Source organism: Henckelia pumila, chromosome 1 (genome assembly GCF_033568475.1).
Source record: "Henckelia pumila isolate YLH828 chromosome 1, ASM3356847v2, whole genome shotgun sequence".
Classification (NCBI taxonomy): Eukaryota; Viridiplantae; Streptophyta; class Magnoliopsida; order Lamiales; family Gesneriaceae; genus Henckelia; species Henckelia pumila.
The window spans coordinates 133,492,204-133,512,601 of NC_133120.1; the positions used below are offsets into that span (position 1 = coordinate 133,492,204).

At 33.7% G+C, this 20,398-nt stretch overlaps 1 long non-coding RNA gene across 1 annotated transcript; it reads right to left on the reverse strand.

Annotated features, from left to right (window-relative positions):
* Positions 1-10,866: 10,866 nt before the first annotated feature.
* LOC140876437 (uncharacterized) lies at positions 10,867-19,118 on the reverse strand. The gene is made up of 3 exons (XR_012148792.1): positions 18,892-19,118; positions 16,726-17,238; positions 10,867-11,097 (listed from the first exon to the last, which is right to left on the reverse strand). It is a non-coding gene; the product is annotated as an uncharacterized lncRNA (long non-coding RNA).
* Between the last annotated feature and the right edge of the window lie 1,280 nt (positions 19,119-20,398).

The window sequence follows — 20,398 nt, forward strand, 5'->3', positions numbered from 1 at the left end:
CTAGGGGATTGGGATACGTGGCACCACCTTGATTGGGAGAGTTGATGGGTCGTTACGTGATCTCATCCTCGGGATCCCAAAAGAAGAGCAGCAATTCCTTGATTATCAGAGTTGATATCCCTGTTTTAAAGACATGCATTTCATTCGTATTAACTTTGAAGATGTTGTCTTTATATCATGCTTTTGATATATATTACTTGTTATTGCATGTTATGTTGCTTTTACTGGGAATATCATTCTCATCGGAGTTATCCGGCTGTTTCTTTGTTTTGTATGTGTACTTGGCAACAGGTGGGGTAGGATCAAGTCAGCGAAGACCTGGTTAGCATCATGAGTGAGAGATAGAAGTGGGACTCGGTTTAAAAGTCAAATTAGCATGTCAGTCTACTTTATGATTTGAAGCATGTTAGAACTCGAACTTGTTGTTGTTTGTAGTTTCTATTATTCGAATATTATGGATTGAATGTGATCGTTGCATGTAATCAAAATCTTGTTATGTTTGGAATGGACTTTAGTTTGAGTTGGTAGATTAAATTCTGAAATTTCTGATTCTGGTGCAGGGGGCGCTTTTTTAGCAGACCGAGCGCACACCTTTTCAAGTAAACATCAAGGCTGCTGTTTTGGCCATGCCCGAGCGGTAGTCTTCTACCGCCCGAGCGCGGCACCCCTTAAAAATTTTTTCTTGCTTTTAAATCTTGGATGTTGTTTACTTGTTTATTGTTTAATTCGAGATTAGATGTTAAGAAACGAGGTCTCACATCCTAGCTTATAATTGTTTTGCCAAAAAAAATTGAAATATTCTTAACATTGATTTTGTTGTTAATGCAGGATGCCCACGATAAATATTCCTTCTGTTGGGGAGTTTGGTAGACGTAAATGAAATGAGGTTGTCGTTATGATAGATTGGTCTGCGTGATGATATATTGCTTTGATGGTCTCTTGATGGTCTACTGGCTTCACGATGGTCTCTCATGGTCTTTATCCAGTGGTCGCCCAACACATGGTTGCATGGTATCTAATGATCTATGATGGTCTTCTTAGTCGTCTAATGTTGTCCGATATTATAATTGTCATCTTAGTTTTGCATGGTTGTTGGTAATCATTAATGATCACCTTAGTTTTTCATGGTCTTTGATAGTCTCTAATGGTCACCAAAGTTGTGTGTTGGTTGTCCAAAATTGTAATGGATTCATATATTATTTGACTTATTTCAACTCAACATATATAATATTTATTAAGTCATGTTATATCTATATCTCTACATATATAATATATGTCATGAATATCATATTATATCTCTATAAGTTATGATATATATTTATTACATCTACAATATATAATAATTTGTTGTACATCACAATATGTCATAGTATACCAATGTAAATTATGATATATATATTTATGACGCATCTTAATATATATATCATACATAAAAAGATTTAGTCTAACAAAATATATCACATGTTTATGACATATAGCTACAATATTTTACATTACAACACAATATATCGTGATATATCTATATCTCTATGTATCATACATATTTCATATATGTAAATGATATATTTATATGTTATGATGTTACGCATCACAATATATCATAATATACATAAATATACATATGTAAGTTATGATATATAGATTTATGATATGTATGTTATGATTTGTTGTACATCACATTATGTCATAATATACCTATTTAAATTATATATATATATATATATATTTATGAAGCATCTCAATATATATTATATCACACATAAAAAAATTAGTCTAACAAAATATATTACATGTTTATGACATATAGCTACAATATGTTACATTACTACACAATATATCGTGGTATATCTATATCTCTATATATCATATCATATTTCATGTATGTAAATGATATATTTATATATTACGATGTTGTGCATCACAATATGTCATAATATACATAAATATACATATGTAAGTTACGATATATGGATTTATGATATGTATGTTACGATCTGTTGTACATCACAATATGTCATAGTATAACTATGTAAATTACGATATATATTTATGATGCATCTCAATATATATTATATAATAAATATAAAAATTTAGTCTAACAAAATATATCACATGTTTATGACATATAACTACAATATGTTACATTACAACACAATATATCGTGGTATATCTATATCTCTATATATCATACCATATTTCATGTATGTAAATGATATATTTATATGTTATGATGTTGTACATCACAATATGTCATAATATACATAAATATACATATGTAAGTTACGATATATGAATTTATGATATATATGTTACGATTTGTTGTACATCACAATATGTCACAATATACATATGTAAATTATGATATATATATATTTATGACGAATCTCAATATATATTATATCACACATAAAAATATTTAGTCTAACAAAATATAGCACATATTTATGACATATAGCTATAATATGTTACATTACAACATAATATATTGTAGTATATCTATATCTCTATATATCATACCATATTTCATGTATGTAAATGATATATCTATATGTTATGATGTCGTGCATCACAATATTTCATAATTATACATAAATATACATATGTAAGTTATGATATATGGATTTATGATATGTATGTTACGATTTGTTGTACATCACAATATGTCATAGTATACCTATGTAAATTATGATATATATATATATATATATATATATATATATATTTATGATTATATATATTTATGACGCATCTCAATATATATCATACATAAAATGATTTAGTCTAATAAAATATATCACATGTTTATGACATATAGCTACAATATGTTACATTGCAACACGATATATATCATGGTATACAGAAGACCATTGAGAAACCGTGCTACGAGACCATGCCACTTAACCATGCTAAAAGACCATGCCACTTTATCAAAGAAATTACAAGACCGTGCCACTTGACAGAATACCATTGCAGAACGATTATTACAGAAGACGGAGAACATGCAACCTTAAAAAATACCATTGTAGAATGATCATTATAGATGACCGGGACCGTGAAACCTTAGCAAAGACCATTAGACGACCTTCAATAAGACCATTAGTGATTAAAGACCATTCAAAGACCATTATATGACCTTCAATAAGACCATTAGTGACCAGAGACCATGCAAAGACCATTAGACGACCTTAGCAAAGACCATTAGTGACCGGAGACCATGAAACCTTAGCAAAGACCATTAGTGACCTTCAATGAGACCATTAGACATTCAACACCTAAACATGCATATTTTTCCAATGCAAGCCACCATATGATCCACAACAATATTCAAAATCAACACTTCAATTCAACAAGATCAACAAAGTTCTAACATAACAAAATATATAATATGTCTATTTTCCACTCAATGTCCAAAGCCAGTTCCAAATAGATAAAGAACAATACTTTCTAATATCAACAACTATACCATCATTGAGTGTTAATACATTTGTGTCACATAACTCCAAAGCAGCTTTCGTGATGACACATACTCCACATTCTCCACTACAATATGAAAAAATATACTAATTAATACTAAGACATATAATAAAAATAAATACATTTATTTTAGTAAGGTGTAATATAGGGGCTGTAATGTATGACTAACCTTAATTGTTGCTGGGGAAAGATCTAGGTCGATCTACATTCCACTTCTTGTTATTTTTAGTTATTCCCTTCATCATCAACATAACAATCATTGCTCCAATTGGCCTCATGAACATAAGTATTTCGCGTCTATTGTAACAACTCTGGTCCGAATAATAAACAAGTATTTCTTTTTCCTTCACATCCACCATCAAAAGTATCAAATGATTTGATAATCAGTACATTCTTGGATTAGTGAAAAAGTTTCACTGCAATCCAGTCCTGTTATCAGAAAATATTCATAAAATGAAAACAAAATTTGTCTCTTACAAAATATTAACCATAGTTCATCCTCGTTTTTCGTGGAACCCATCCTCACCATAAGATATCATAAAATTTGACTCCATGCTTTGTAATATTTTGAACAAATGATTAAATTTCCAAATTGTGTGTTTTTTACCATGAATTTCATCTCTTCTAGATTTAGACTATTCATTATTATCTCCAATATTTTTTGTAACGTGCTTGAACTGTTAGTTTGCACTTGAAAGCCTCTTTTTTGGGAGATAATTGAGTATCTAAGTGTACCTGTGTTAGTAAGACAAAATAATATTAAAATGATATCAATTTTAAGATTAAATGGTAGAAAAAAATAATTACCGCCTCAACCTATTCGTAATCAAAAGATGGTCTCCACACGTTATAAAAATGGTCTAGTAGACCATCTAATGGTCTCTAAAAACCATCCAATGGTCTCATTAGCAAAAAAAAAAAAAATGCACATAAAAAAAATGGTCTCCAAGATACCTTTTTTTCCTTCGTTTAAAATAAAAAAATGAAATGGTCTTCGTAGACCATCTAATAGTCTCCAAAAACCATCCAATGGTCTCCTTAGCAAAAAAAAGTGCACATAAAAAATCAAAAGATAGTCTCCACACGTTATAAAAATGGTCTTCGTAGACCATCTAATGGTCTCCAAAACCATCCAATGGTCTCCTTAACAAAAAAAAAAAGTCCACAAAAAAAATCAAAAGATGGTCTCCACACGTTATAAAAATGGTCTTCGTAGACCATCTAATGGTCTCCAAAAATCATACAATGGTCTCCTTAGCAAAAAATAAAATGGTCTTCATAGACCATCTAATGGTCTCCAAAAACAATCCAATAGTCTCCTTAGCCAAAAAAAAAAGTGCACATAAAAATAATGGTCTACATAAAATTTCTTCAAACATTTCTTCTATTTTCGATCTGTTCCCGGCCCCTCCCCTCCCTTGGAAGCCCTAAATTCACAATGTTCAAATATATTTGCATCTATGTCAAACTACTCGTCGCTAATCTAGGGCATGTCACATATGTTTCAAATTGATCTATGAAAAATCATATATATTTTCAAATCTTACAAAACATCACAACCCAGAAACTAATACAAAGAAATTTCACAATTTGTTTTGAAAAATAGGTAAACAAACTTACAAGAACTCTTTCATTAGACATTGGATTGGAATTAGCAATGGTCGTGTGATGGTGAAGAAGACGGGCTCTCAAAAAAGATGGTTGTGGGAGGAAGAAGATGGCCACTTGAGTGCGAAATATATTTTCTAGAGAAAGATATGAAAGAATGGAGGAAGAAGATGGTCACATGAGGAATGAAGATGGTTTCTGGAGACAATCGGGGTTTACGTTTACGAGATGTGTTCTGAGGTAAGGAGTTTACGAACTGATTTTAAATTTTAATGGTTGGATTTATGAACAAATATGTTTTAATAATTTATTTAACGGGGATATTTTTGTAATATAACAAATCAAGGTTATTTTTCAAAAGTTGTATATGGAGAAGGTCATATTTATAAATCTTCCAGAAAAATCCCCAATACCAAGCCCCAGCCGCCCTCTTCACTTATCCAATTTTCACTGCCGATGCCACTGTACCTCGTCGGAAATTGGTTGGCAACCACATAAGTCGATACCCTAGTCTTGTAGTCTTGGGTTTTGTCGTAAATCATGAGTTTCTAGTCCGAATCAGCTTACATTTGTCCGAAAATTTCCGAGCCGATTTCCGGTTGTTTCATGATCTTATAGCTAGCTTGGATTCGAACCTTAGTATATTATCTGTTGGACAAGTATAAGTTTTGTTTATTTAACAAATAAGATAAAAATTGACTAAAAGCCAATTGGTCACTCTAAGTCTATCAAACTGGACTACCTGACTGACCATGACTTAAATCATGAATTGGACAACTAAACTGATTTGGACGAACTGAATTGGACAATATTTTTTACCCAAATAAATGAGCTAGATCAGTTTACCTAAGACTTAAAGTTAGAATTGGATAGAGTTTTCCGAACAAAACTGACTCTGAGAAAATCCGCAGTCCGTGCACTACCAAGTGTACTATTGTGAGAAAGGACAAATGACATGGAAAAGAAAAATTAACGGTCACTATATTTGGAACGGATACAAATTTGATTTATGTGACCAATATATCAGATGTCTATAAATAGAAGATGGGTCAGTCAGGCTATTACTTCGGCAATGCGTGCATATTATCAAGTATTCAAAGCTTTCAGGAGACTAACTAATCAAAGTAGTCAATCACACACCCTTCATATCTTATTCTAATCATTGAAGATCATTTTGTGCTAAGATTTCATTGTAAATTGACAGTTAGCAGACTATTCAAAGTTGTAAAGCAAAGTGCTAGGAATTTTAGTTAGGTAGTGTTTAAGTCCTAACAGAACTACGATTTTACAAAACTTATGTAATCTCCAGAGTATTTTAGTGAAAATCCTTTCCAAAAAGAAAAAAGAGTGACGTAGGAGTTATTCAAATCTCCGAACATCCAAAAACAAATTTGCGTATTTTATCTTTCAGTTAATATATTTTATTTTTCACACTCAAGCTAATTTTCAGTGTTCAATCAGTCAGTTAGCTATATTCCGCAAAAATTCTATTTGTTAGCCAACAGATATTGACTTTGAGAGAATTACGAATTCCAGCTTGTTAACCCAATTGAATTTATTTTGTTTATTCAATCTTCCTTTCTAACCAATCATCTGATCCTAAAAAGTGGTATCAAAGAGAGGTTATTTCTCTTTTCTGAACATTATCAAAATGATTTCATTCAGAAAGATATATATATATATATATATATATATATATATATATTCTCTAAAGAAGATTTTGATTATTGAAAGATCGGAATGCAGACTCACTTAGATGCACAAAAATACGACATGTGGTACATCATATTTGATAGACCAATGGAAATTTTGAACGCTAATACTGTAATATCCATTACAGCAGGTTCACCACAAATGATTGAGAAACCTAGACATGAGTGTACAACAGAATATAAAAGGAAGACAAATCTGGATAATATTGTCAAATGTATATTGTACAAAACTCTAGATAATTCAGCAAGATCAAAATGTGTAAAACTACCAAATAAATTTGGGAGAAATTGATCCAATTGTGTGAAGGTAATGGACAAAAAAAGGAGAACAAGTTTCTGTTTCTATACAGAAATTTGACAATATCAAGATGCAACTTGGAGAACCCATGACCGACTTTGATAAAGAATAAATAGTATTGTAATCGAACTAAATGCATTTGACAAAGTATACAACAACCATGAAGTAATCCCGAAAGTGATGAGAGGATTGCCTAAAGAATAGGATGTGAAAAAACGGCAATGAGAGAATCAAAGGATCTAAGAAAGTTAGAGCTACATGATATGTTTTTAGATCTTAAAGAATATGAGTTTGGACTGGAAAAAAGAGATCAGAATACCTCTCAAGTTACCAAAGCCCTAACTGCTATATAAACTGAACCATGAGTTTCCAAGGAGAAATCAACAGAACAACTGAGCAATGATGCAATGTTCTTATTTGTGAAGAGATTCAGAAAGTACTTGAGAAAGAACCATGGATATTACAAAAAGTCCTATCACAAAAGAGAGTTAACTGATGAAGACAATGCATGTTTCAATTGTGGAAAAAATCAGAATTTCATTGCCGATTGCCCAAAGCCAAAGAACGATGAAAGGAGATCAACTGAGAAAGATGAGAGGTCTTTTGAGAAGAATAAGAGATCTAAGGATGACAAAAAAACATTCAAGAAGAGGCATGATCAAAAAATGTTGATGGCTGAAGAAAACCAATCAAAATGGGGCGATTCAAACTCGGATTCATCTGATTCAGAAAGTTCAAGTAGTGAAAGTGATGAAGAACATGTTCAATGTCTCATGGCTGATGCTGAGTTGGATCCAACACTGACGAGCTATTTGATATTATTTCAAATGACTTTATACGTGAATATCTTATCACTGCATTACACGACATGGTGAATGAGTACAAAATACTTTTCCAATCATTTGAGGAAGTCAAGGATAAGAAATCTAGTCTTCTGAAAAATAATACCGAACCTAATTGGAAACGGTCAGGTGAAATGTTGAGTCTCAATGCAGAAGTTGCAAAGCATAAAATTGAGAATGAGTGAGTACAGAATGAACATCAGAGTTTAATTCTGAGAACACAAAGTTAACTGAATTTTAAATTTTTGAGCAGGTGACATAAATTGAACCACTCAAGAAATCAGTTTGGTACTTAGATAGTGGATGTTCAAGGCACATGACTGGTGAAGCCAAACTACTATCCGAATTTAATCATTTTTCAGGACCAATGATCACATTTGTGGATAATTCTCAAGGTAGAACAATGTGTAAGGTTAAGGTTATCCACGATAACATTATTATTGAGGATGCCTTTCCAGTTGAGAATCTCAAATACAATCTGATAAGCATTAGTAAGTTAAGTGATCATCATTATTCATTTGAGATTCAAAAGAATATCTTACTGTCAATGTATTCGGATCGACTATCATGACATGTGAAAGAAATGGAAAAACTTAAAAGGTTAGCTGGTTTAAAAAACCAAGTGATCCAGTTTGTTTTATTACTTCAAATATGACCAAGAATTGTTGCACAAGAGACTAAATAACTTGAACTTCAAAGCTGTAACGCCCCGGTTTTATCTTAAATGAGTTTATTTGAGTTAATTGGAGATTACAGAGTTCTTGAGCCGACTTGTTTTTGATCAGGGTTTATTTTTCAAATTTTGGAAATTTCAGGGACTAAACGTAATTAATGGATTTTATATATTATCTACTCTAGTTGACTAAGTCTCATAACTCCATCTCCTCCTCCAAGCCGTCTCCTTCACCATTGTTGCTCCCCAAGCTTTCTTCAAGCTTCCAGATTTCCTCCCGAGCTCGATCCGTCCGTTGGAATTTATTTCTGAAGGCAGATTAGCGATCACTGCAGCGAGAGCTCTGTTATATCGTAAGTTTTTCTACGATCAGATACATTCTATTTTTTGGATGTAGTTAGAATCGAGTGAGGTTTGAGTATGTTGTTCTTGGCGGAATTCTGATCGTTTATTATCTGTCAGTTTTGAAATAGAGCGACGTTCGGAATTGTTATGATTTTTGGAAGCTATTTTCGAAAATCTAAGTTTGAGATTTTTGGAATTGCCTTGTTATTGTTGTCTTAGCATTGATATGAGTTGATATCGTTATTGAACTGATGTCTGCATTTCCGGATTGATCAGTTTATAGCCGTTATGCCGTCGGTTTGAGTTTTGAGATTTCGAACCGTTTGAGTTGTTGAACTTTGGCTGGTAAGTTTGATCGTTGTTGTTGATCAACAATTGTCTCCGTACAGATTCGTTGAAGTTTGTCAAGCCTGGTGTTAGCAGCATTGGATCGTCTAAGAGATTGGACGAAGAACGGTAAAGAGATTACCTTGAGCCGTTGTTGTTGTTAGGTTGTATAGTTCTGATATAACCTTTTTATTGTAGCTTATCCAGAGTTGGAATTACTTGTATTGAAAGGTAAAAGCAGTCATCGTAGCGGGATAGCATACTCGGGACAGTTGGTTCTCGAGTTTCCCTTAAAATCACATACTTGCATCAATACTTGTTCTAGCATGTGGAACTCGTATTTTGTTGATTGATTGAGCTTTTGTTATGTGACTTATGTTTTATGTTTCTTATGCATTCATCTTGAGCCAACTTTGATTTCAGCGGGCAGAACAACCCTTTTTGTTTAGACGTTTTGGGGGCTATACTGTGAGTGACCTAGGTGTAGAGGTTCACCTAGAGTCAGCATACTCCTTATGGTCGCACCAAAGTCTAGGGGAGTGGGATACGTGGCACCACCTCGATTGGGAGAGTCGATGAGTCGTTACGTGATCTCATCCTCGGGATCCCAAAAGCACAGCAGCAATCCCTTGTTTATCAGAATTTATATCCCAATTTAAAGACATGCATTTCGTTACGTTGTTGCCTTGAAAACATTTTTGTAGTTGTATTACTTGTTATGTTGCTTTTACTAGGAATATATTTCTCACCGGTTTATCCGGCTGTTGCTTTGTTTTGTATGTGTACTTGGAAACAGGTGGGGCAGGATCAAGTTAGCGAAGATCCGGTTAGCAACAAGAGGGAGAGTTAGTGGTGGGACTCGGTTTAGAAGTCGTGTCAGCATGTCTACCTAGTTATGTTGGAACATGTTTAGATATCGAACTTCGTTGTTATGTTGTATTGATTATGCGAGCTTTCTGGTTGAATGTTGTTGTTGCATGTTCTATACTTTGAGCAGTTGTTAAACTCTAGAACATCTTATACTAGTTGAAGGAATTGAGTTTGTAATGCATGTTAATGTTTTGAAGTATTGAATGGCTTTTGAATAGATTTGGTAAGCCTGCCCTGTTTCTGATTTTTTTGGGCAGAGAGCACGCTCGATCCCACGAGTTCGCAGGATCGAGCGCACCCTTCTTTTTGTTGAGGCAGAGAAGTTCATATTTTGGTGCGCTCGATCCTACGAGTTCATAGGATCGAGCGCAAGGCTGGAGTATCTCCGGCAGAACTTGAGGCATGATTAGTGCGCTCGATCGAACGAGTTCATGCGATCGAGCGCAACCCCTTTTAAAAAAAATAAAAATTTATTGTCATGCCTTGACTTTTGAATTGTAGTTGATGTTGGTTTATGAAACGACCCTAACTACTTCTTATAATTAATGATTAAATAAAATACGGGTTTTCAAAAATTTTATAAAAAATTTCAACATGATCTATTTGTTTAACTGAAAACCCACCTGTCTCAGATAGCAAACAAAATTAAATGAAAGAATTAAACGACCGACGACACAATTAAACTAAACCGAGAAAAGAATGAGAACCCAAGGAAGAGATTCGAGATAAAAAATATTCAAAAGTGTTTATAAATCTAATGTTTACATGCCCAAAACAATTCTAACTAAACATTACATATACATTTGAACAATAAGCAAAACAACTGCTTCTTAACATAAAAATTCTAGTAACTATGCGGAAGATGAGCATAGGTCGGAGGGATGTGCCATGCCGCGTCGCAGTCCACTCGATAGTCTTGCCCTTCGATCTAAATGAAATACTCCTCACCTGAAAACAATGAGTGTAGTGAGTCTAAAAGACTCAGCAAGAATATGGGGGGGATAACGAGTACTACGTAAATACAAGCACACACAGATTTAAAGTAGCATATACTAAAAATACCTTTGTTTTGTGCCCTTACTTTAAACAAAATAGACTTCTAAAATGAATGAACATGAATATAACATATGCATGGCTAAGTCATAAATAATCAATGTAACTGCATAAACTGTACTGAAACATAGTCATAAATATTTGAACTTAGATCCTTGAATTGTGACTCTGTGATTTCGATAATGATCATGGCTGCAGTGCACTATGCCGCAAGGAAGTCAGGATTTCTCCTAACCCGTCTTGCCCATACTTGGTAAGGGAAGCTAGGATTTCTCCCGGCCCGTCCAAACACATACTTGGTAAGGGAAGCTAGTATTTCTCCCGGCCCGTCCAAACCCATAAATTTGGTAAGGGAAGCTAGAACGTCTCCCAGCCCATCCAAACCCATACTTTCTATAGTCACAATCATCTCACTTTGTTCCTAAAAATATTTTCTTTCATACTTCAACATGGAATTAGCATGCATATGTAAATATGACGTAAATGTAAATATGTATCAATAATCATGCATATGACTCACACATGGATGATCGGGATGTGATTTAGGAGCCAAACCAAAAAGGATGGAAAAAAATCAACCCAACAATAGCACTTACGACGAATTTGAGCGGTTTATACATAAAATCTATAACTTACTCGATCCCTATCCAAAAAGGATTTCGCTTGAAACCACGACTCCAGACACTTAGAACTAAGTAAAGAAGTCATCCTCTGAATTTTTTTTCATAAAGGAGCAATTTACAAAAATTTAAATTCCGGGCAGCAGCCTTATTGGTTTCAAAATTCTGTACCTAGTCAAACAAAAACTCTAGAACCCGACCGAAACTTATCCGAATTGATTCCCGCTTGAACCGACGTATTCCCAACATCCTAGACCATTTCCGAACCCGAGCCCTTACCCAAAACCCGAGTTTAAAACCCTGTCTCAAACAGCTTTCGGACAGCCCGCCCCTTTGTCAAAATTCTGCTCATGTCCCTAGTTATACATCCAATGAACAACTTATCTAAATGACTCCCATCTCCCAAGCTAGTGAACTAGAACCACGACCATTGCATTAGACTCACTATCACAATCAATCCAACCCCACAAACCTCCTAAACTTAGCAACTACAGTAGACCCTAGCCAACCTCAAAACCGAGCCATCCTTTCCCTCAAATTAGAACTCCCACCCATTCAACCTACAAATCGACTTCAAGCCTTCTTAGAAGCTACCATGTGAACTACATATCAACCATGGTAGCCCTAAATCACCATCCAACTCATCAACAAACACAACCGACCGAAATCCAAGCAATTACACGGTTAACAACTTTCTGGAAATTTTGGCATCGCAAGAATATAATTTCTGGAAATTATAGAGAACTCAAGGCATAAACATAATCATATTTCCAGTTCATAACCATTCCAAAACTCATCAAACGATAAAATTTTTCTAGCAAAACAAACGAGAAGAAAATCCATTTCTGTGCAAGTGCAATGACCGAAACAGGGCAGTACGTTTGAGTGCATTTAAAAAAAAAACATTTCCAGGGAGTACAATACACACAATATATATACTAATCTACAAGGGGAAAAGAAGAAGCATATCTTTGCCTATCGAAAAGAAGATCGAATGACAAGGAGCCCGAAGCCAAGAGAAAGGATGCGCTGGTTTCTCCAAGAACAGGGGAGGCGGCTTCAAATGTGAGTTTTGGGGGGGGGGGGGGTGTTTGTGTGTGTGAGTCTAGGGTGAATTTAGAGTTTGTGTGGCTAGGATTAAATCTTGCATTCAAGTGTACATGTAGGTAAACCTTAAAAAAATGGATGTATTATGAAATTTAGGGGAAAAATGCTATACACTAAAAAATGTCAAACCAATAAAAAAAATTAGATCTACTATTTAAATCGTACTAAAATGAAAATACAAGCTTAAAATTCTAATTTAAAATATTAAATTTGATTTTACTAGTCCGAAAATTAAAATAATAATTTTCGCAAAAGTTAAAAATAATAAATTATAATGCGCGGGAAAAAATATAACATTTAGCCAATTAGCACAGAAAATATTTATAATTAAAATCATAAATATTAAAGACTGATTTAGGCATGAAAATCCAAGAACTAAACACTTAAAATATTCTGATGTCACGATGACGAGTAAAATATTTAAATAGCAAGTCGAGCGATTAAAATAGTTTGAACAAACTAGACTAACATTTAAAAGCAATTTAAATAAATACACAAGTGGAAATAAAAACTTTTAAAATAATTTGGACAAATAAAAAGAAATATTTGAATAAACAAGTCTAAAACCTTTAAAATATTTAAAACAATTGAAATTGCACAATAAAATAAATTAGACAAATAAATTTAAACAATTAAAAACATTAATTAAATAGTCAGTAACATAAAAATCATTTGAATAAATAATAAAATATTTTATTAACACATAATTCACATAAATAATTTAAATCAATTAAACTTAAACTTAAAAATAATAATCATGATATTTATTTAATTTAATGAATGCGATTTAGTAAATAAGATTTTTGGTGCTACAATTCCTTCCCTCCTTAAATGGAATTTCGTCCTCGAAATTCAAGACTTACTAACTAGGTCCAGATACATTAGACCAGATCGGCACTAACTACTCTTACCTAGCACCTCCACGAGTCAACGCTAATAAGCTTTCGCTGCGCACTCTGATGCTTATCAACGCCTACAAAGCTAGGAGCTAACTAACTCCCACTGCAAAGTAAATTTGCAAATTCCTATTTATCCCCAAATGATTGTAGTCTAAGAGAAATTTCTAGTCACTGTTGCCATGTGACTGTGAGAGTTTCGATTCGCCACCAAAATTCCTACAATATCTGATGTCTGTCGTAGTTCAATAGCTTTAAATCCGGGATTGCAACTTCAATCAATAAATATCTGTAAAACCAATAAATTATTTATGTCGACCTTACCCATAACTTTAAAGCTTCCTAACAACGAAACTATGCTTAATGTCTAATCACCAGTTAAAATTAATTCATATAATCTAGAACTTGAGCTCTTAAAAAAAAATTCACGAGTCTACAAAATACTTTACAACTAAACACTAAACCTTCCTAAATAAGAAGGCTAAAGGGAACTATACAACTCTACCTCGTTAAACCTTGAAATAAGATATGAATCTGACCCATACTTCCCCGACATCATTAAATAAAACCCATAATGTATCACTAACAACTCTGCGCAAGCTCAAAGGATAGAAAAAATTACCTATCTCCTCAACAATCGCATAAGGACCGACAAATCGAGTTAATTTCCTTATATACCCAAGCCAATAGTATTACGGAACGACGATACTTTCGGGAACAACTTAATAACCAAATTCAAAATCTTAGAGGCATACGTCACTTATTAACTTAACTTTGCTTAATGATCCTGGACTAAGCTCAATTCCCTTATTAGTTACTACAACCCTCTACGCTTCTAAGGATGATTAAAACTTTCTTAAACAGCGACTCTAGTTCAGCTAACCTTCAAGTCAAATTATACCACGAGCTATTATCCACTTATTGGATTAGACGGTCTCTAAGTACCAAATAATTCTAACATATCACCTGAAGACATACCTCAAATCTCTAGTTCAACTTGACAACAAGTCTGAAATCCAAAGAAATTCCCAAATTGTTATATGTACAACCTAAATTCGTATTTCAAAAACTTAATACCCAATTAGACACCTTGAAGAGTTTGTAACTCGATCGCAAATGCTTACTCATTGATCCTCCAGTACCTTAGCATTTTGCCGATAGATAAATCTTCAGTTTATCCAAAAAAAATCCTAAATATTCTATTCGTCATTCTGTACCCATATCTGGTGCATTAGTCTTACCGGTTAACATTCACAAAATCCTAGAATGCTTATATAAAGTACTCAAAAGTCTATAGGGAGAACTCTATTTCCCTATCTCGCGACTGACCAGCCATTCAGCTTACCAAAAACGTCTGCTGACTCTTAACGATCCTATTTAAAATGGAACAACTCATTCAACTAATTCACTAACTAGAAAGCTTCTCGCTAGAACTTGTTATAACTAGTAGTCGCCATTCTTCGGATCACAACAATAACTTAGGATTTTATTTAGTACTAACACTAATTCCCATCGGTCTAAACACTCACTATGTGGTTACGAGCCAAATTTTTACACAAGGAATCGAAATGATAGTTGAAACTATAATCCACCCAAGTCCCTGTCATGGTGGATCATGAAAAGAAATAAGCGTACAAGTAATGCCGCTCAATACAAAATGAAATAGTGCAAGCATTACCAACGAACAAGCTGAAATAAAAATCTAGATAAGTGAGAATAACTCACTCATAATTTAATTCTAGGGGTGAATGATTAACAATGGAGGCTCCATGAATAATGAATATGAGCCAACAAGTTACCAATCTCGTGATCGTTCATCCATGGGTAACAAAATCATGCTCAAACAATCAAAACACAATTAAGGCAATCAGTGTGGCTTTAGTCGAGAGAAATTCACACAAGTTAATAATCAAGAGAAACAATGGTCCTAAGGCATACTCAGATGTCAACCACAAGATAAGTAGATCACAAAAATAAAGTCAAGGTGAATCTTACTCACATCACATGGGTGGCTCTAGAACCGGAGAAAAATTTTCAAGAAGTGTGAAACATTAACAAGATTTTACTAAAAGTTCAACCATTGCCAAAGTGGCAGAATTCAACACTGATTAATATCATACGAATCCATAAATGCTCAAAGGAAGTGCAAAGAAATTTTTGGATACTCAAAAGTATATGTTGCAACAGATTTTAGCACAAAAGAAGAAAAGGAAATAACGATCGAATAATAGTTCTCATAATTGAAAGGCTCCTAGTAACCGACTCACTATTTCAAAAATCATATTTGCCCAAATAAACAAAGAAAAACTCAAACTATCCCTAAATAATATTAAACCAAGTTTGTAACCCAAGTCTTCACACGAGTTCGATGCACTAACATAACTGACAAACACACATCTATAAATATCTAAGCAAACTATGCACTTAGTTGCATCCGACTAGAATCTAATATAAGGAAATAACTTACAATAATAGCACACAATTAAAATCTCCTAATACGCAGGTTTAATATTTCCCAAAAAACTCCTACAATATTATCAAAATTATTAGTACTACCTAATAACTCAAACAACACCCGCATACTGACCAAAACTGGAAAGAATATTGATACACCAACTTCGTTTAACTTGGAACCGCATGCTATAAAATAAACAGTCAAACAGTAAACTTTGAACTATAAAAGAAGTTTTAAACAAAAAAAAAAACACTAAACTACACACTTAATTAAATTAAACATCTAGTTTTGAAAATATTTTTAAAAAATGACATCAAAACATTCAAAGTATTAATTGAAGTACGACTAACATATAAAATTCATTAAACTTACACATACTCAAATAATTTAGGAGACTAGAGCTACCAATCTTAGCAAATAGCAATAATGAAAACTTAAATCTTACAGAATTTGAGGCGAGATTTCTCGAGTTTCTTGCAACCGGCAGTAGGCACAACCCAACCAGAACCATGCTCTGATACCAACTGAAACGACCCTAACTACTTCTTATAATTAATGATTAAATAAAATACGGGTTTTCGAAAATTTTATAAAAACTTTTGACATAACCTTTTTGTTTAAGTGAAAACCCACCTGTCTCAGACAACAAACAAAATTAAATGAAAGAATTAAACGACCGACGACACAAGTAAACTAAACCGAAAAAAGAATGAGACCCAAGGAAGAGATTCGAGATAACAAATATCTAAAAGTGTTTATAAATCTAATGTTTACATGCCCAAAACAATTATAACTAAACATTACATATACATTTGACCAATAAGCAAAACAGATGCTTCTTAACATAAAAATTCTAGTAACTATGCGGAAGACGAGCATAGGTCGGAGGGATGTGCCATGCCCGCGTCGGAGTCCACTCGATAGTCTTGCACCTCGATCTAAATGAAATACTCCTCACCTGAAAACAATGAGTGTAGTGAGTCTAAAAGACTCAGCAAGAATATGGGGGGGATAACGAGTACTACGTAAATACAAGCACACACAGATTTAAAGTAGCATATACTAAAAATACCTTTGTTTTGTGCCCTTACTTTAAACAAAATAGACTTCTAAAATGAATGAACATGAATATAACATATGCATGGCTAAGTCATAAATAATCAATGTAACTGCATAAACTGTACTGAAACATAGTCATAAATATTTGAACTTAGATCCTTGAATTGTGACTCTGTGATTTCGATAATGATCATGGCTGCAGTGCACTATGCCGCAAGGAAGTCAGGATTTCTCCTAACCCGTCTTGCCCATACTTGGTAAGGGAAGCTAGGATTTCTCCCGGCCCGTCCAAACCCATAAATTTGGTAAGGGAAGCTAGAACGTCTCCTAGCCCGTCCAAACCCATACTTTCTATAGTAACAATCATCTCACTTTGTTCCTAAAAATATTTTCTTTCATACTTCAACATGGACTTAGCATGCATATGTATATATGACGTAAATGCAAATATGTATCGATAATCATACATATGACTCACACATGGATGGTCGGGATGGTGATTTAGGAGCCAAACCAAAAAGGATGGAAAAAAATCAACCCAACAATAGCACTTACGACGAATTTGAGCGGTTTACCCATAAAATCTATAACTTACTCGATCCCTATCCAAAAAGGATTTCGCTTGAAACCATGACTCCACGACACTTAGAACTAAGTAAAAAAGTCATCCTATGAATTTATTTCATAAACGAGCAATTTACAAAAATTTAAATTCCGGGAAGCAGCCTTATTGGTTTCAAAATTCTGTACCTAGTCAAACAAAAACTCTAGAACCCGACCGAAACTTATCCGAATTGATTCCCGCTTGAACCGATGTATTCCCAACATCCTAGACCATTTCCGAACCCGAGCCCTTACCCAAAACCCGAGTTTAAAACCCTGTCTCAAACAGCTTTCGGATAGCCCGCCCCTTTGTCAAAATTCTGCTCATGTCCCTAGTTATACATCCAATGAACAACTTATCTAAATGACTCCCATCTCCCAAGCTAGTGAACTAGAACCACGACCATTGCATTAGACTCACTATCACAATCAATCCAACCCCACAAACCTCCTAAACTTAGCAACTACAGTAGACCCTAGCCGACCTCAAAACCGAGCCATCCTTTCCCTCAAATTCGAACTCCCACCCATTCAACCTACAAATCGACTTCGAGCCTTCTTAGAAGCTACCATGTGAACTACATATCAACCATGGTAGCCCTAAATCACCATCCAACTCATCACCAAACACAACCGACCGAAATCCAAGCAATTACACGGTTAACAACTTTCTAGAAATTTTGGCATCGCAAGAACATAATTTCTGGAAATTATAGAGAACTCAAGGCATAAACATAATCATATTTCCAGTTCATAACCATTCCAAAACTCATCAAACGATAAAATTTTTCCATAAAAACAAACGAGAAGAAAATCCATTTCTGTGCAAGAATGACTAAAACAGGGCAGTACGTGTGAGTGCATTTAAAAAAAAAAAAATTTCCAGAGAGTACAATACACACAATATATATAATAATCTACAATGGGAAATGAAGAAGCATATCCTTGCCTATCGAAAAGAAGATCGAATGACAAGGAGCCCGAAACCGAGAGAAAAATCGAAGCAGCAGGAGTGGACAACTCAAGCTGGAATCCAAGCTGGAAGTGAAGCTTAGTCGCGCTTATGATCTCGGCCGGCTGCTAAGGGATGATTTTTCGAAAGGAAATGAAGATTAAAGAGCTAAGGGAACAAGAATGGAAGGATGAGCTGGTTTCTCCCAGAACAGGGGAGGCGGCTTCAAGTGTGAGTTTTGGGTGTGTGTGTGTGTGTGAGAGTCTAGGGTGAATTTAGAGTTTGTGTGGCTAGGATTAAATCTTGCATTCAAGTGTACATGTAGGTAAACCTTAGAAAAATGGATGTATCATGAAATTTAGGGGAAAAATGCTATACACTAAAAAATGTCAAACCAATAAAGAAATTAGATCTACTATTAAAATCATACTAAAATGAAAATACAAGCTTAAAATTCTAATTTAAAATATTAAATTTGATTTTACTAGTCCGAAAATTAAAATACTAATTTTCGCAAAAGTTAAAAATAATAAATTCTAATGCGCGGGAAAAAATATAACATTTAGCCAATTAGCACAGAAAATATTTATAATTAAAATCATAAATATTAAAGACTGATTTAGGCATGAAAATCCAAGAACTAAACACTTAAAAAATATTCTGATGTCACGGCGACGAGTAAAATATTTAAATAGCAAGCCGAGCGATTAAAATAGTTTGAACAAACTAGACTAAAGTTTAATGCAATTTAAATAAATACACAAGTGAAAATAAAAACCTTTAAAATAATTTGGACAAATAAAAAGAAATATTTGAATAAACAAGTCTAAAACCTTTAAAATATTTAAAACAATTGAAATTGCACAATAAAATAAATTAGACAAATAAATTTAAACAATTAAAAACATTAATTAAATAGTCAGTAACATAAAAATCATTTGAATAAATAATAAAATATTTTATTAACACATAATTCACATAAATAATTTAAATCAATTAAACTTAAAAATAATAATCATGATATTTATTTAATTTAATGAATGCGATTTAGTAAATAAGATTTTTGGTGCTACAGTTTACATTATACTATTATTAGACGATTAGAACCGAGGTCTCACATTAAGTGGTATCAGTGCCTTAAGATTCTTGGTTGAACTAGAGTGAGCGGGGTAGTTCGAGTCCGCATGTATTGGCTCCTCGCATTTGTTTGAATTATTAACTGTTTATTTAATTCCATGCGAGCATGCTTTATTAGTTGAGAAATAATTGAATTACATGATTTTGTGATTTAATTCTTTTAAAGCATGAACTACTTGAGATATAAATGCTTCTGTTATCGACTGGTATCCGGTATTCTGAGCGGTTGAAATGGGCACCGAATTGTAGCGATTGAGATATCTTGTGTCCTAACCTTTGATTATCAGATGGGTCCTCGTCGAGTAATAAACAGAAACCCACCGCCAGTTACTCCTGCGACTGAGCAAGCTAGTACTGAAGTTGATTA